We start from the raw sequence: 1844 nt of genomic DNA on the forward strand, positions 1-1844 counted from the left end.
GGACGGGGATAGGGGGGGAGACGGGCCCGGGGATGTGGAGGATGAAGGTAGGCTGGTTGGAGGAGGAGGAGGGGAGGGCAGAATTTAGGCGGTTTTGGGAGGATCAGCTCTCAGTAAGGGAGGGTTTTGTGTCGTGGGCGGCGTGGTGGGAGGAAATAAAGAAAAGAATTCAAAGGTTTGCCAGACAGAGGGAGGGGTGGGATAGGAGGGAGAAGACGAAATTAGAGGGGGCATTGAGGAGAAGAAGAGATCGGTTGGTGGGGGTGAGGGAGATTCGGAGGAGGTTGAGGAGTTGGATGTTCAGATTAGGAAAGTGAGAGGGGACAGATGGGCTTCGCTGCAGTATGAGCGGGAATGTGGGGCGATGTTGTCACCCAACGTATATGAAGATTTTCAGTTGAAGAGGGAGGCGAGATGGATGGGGGCAGTGCGGAATGCGGCCGGCGGGAGGGAAGTAACGAGGGAAGGGATTCTGAGGGCGGTAGAGGAATACTATGCCAGGTATTTTGATAGGAGGGGGGAGGGAGGGAAGGACAGATGGGGAGCGTATGTACAGGGAATGCCAGGGGGTGTGGGAGGGGAGCAGGGGGAAGAAGAAGAGGAGGAGTGGACAGAGGAGGAGGTTGAGGTGGCAGTGAAGGGGTTGAGGACAAAGAGAGCGCCGGGGCCGGATGGAATTCCGGCCGAATTCTATAAAACGTTTGCGAAAGAGGTGGTTCCGGTCATCAGAGAGGTGGGGAGGGAGGCGGAGGGAGGGGGGAGTTGGCCTAGATCAATGGGGGACGCAGGGTTGGTGCTTCTGAGTAAGGGGAAGGACAGAGAAGATCTCAACAATTGGCGGCCCATTTCCCTCTTGAACGTTGATCGCAAGATAGTGGCCAGCATGCTGGTGCGGCGGTTGACAAAGATAATGGGGAAGGTGTTGAGTCCAGCACAGAAGGGTGGGGTGGGGGGGAGAGGAGTCGTGGAGGCAGCTTTGACGGTAAGAGAGGTGGTGGAAGTAGGGAGAGGGAAGAGAGATGGAGTGGTCAAGATTATCGCGACGGCGACGGCGTATGACCGGATTCAGCGGGATTATGTGTGGGAGGTGATGGGAAAGGTGGGGGTGCCGGGGAGATGGGTGGAGTGGGTTAAGAGGTTATATGAAGGAGCGGTGTGCTTCCCGGTAATTAATGGTTGGAAGGGAGGGAGAGTGGAGGTCTTCACGGGGATCAGACAGGGGTGCCCCCTGAGCCCGGCAGTATATGTGGTGGCAATCGACCCTTTGGTGAGACGGTTGCAGGAGGGGGGTGCAGGTGGTAGGCAGTTGACAGGAGTGGACCTGGGGGGGGGGGGACAGGAAAGGTACGGGTTCTTGCTTACATTGATGATCTGACGGTGATGGTGCAGGGACGAGAAGAGGAGATGTGGGTGGAAGGAGAAGTAGAGAAGTATGTGGCAGCCACAGGGGCAAAAGTAAACTGGGGGAAGTGCCACGCGGTACAGGTGGGAGAAGGGAGGGGATGGGACAGGGAGGAGAGGGGGATGGGATGCCTCAGCCAGAAGGGGAAGTGAAGATTTTGGGGATTCGGTATGGGCAAGAGGGGTATGAGGAACAGAATTGGGAGAGGGTGGTGGCGAAGGCGGGGGAAGTGGCGGAGCGCTGGAAGGGCTGGAAGATCACTTATAGGGAAAGGGTTCGGTTAATTAAGACCTACATGGTGCCAGTGGTGTTGTGGGTGGCTCAGGTGTGCTGGCTGCCCGACCGGATGATGGCAAAGGTGGCAGGGGTGTTTTTCAGGTCCCTGTGGGGGAACCGGTTGAACCCTGTGAGGAGGGAAGTGGTATGTAGGGAGTGGAAGGAA

This window comes from Microcaecilia unicolor, chromosome 2 (genome assembly GCF_901765095.1).
Source record: "Microcaecilia unicolor chromosome 2, aMicUni1.1, whole genome shotgun sequence".
Lineage (NCBI taxonomy): Eukaryota > Metazoa > Chordata > Amphibia > Gymnophiona > Siphonopidae > Microcaecilia > Microcaecilia unicolor.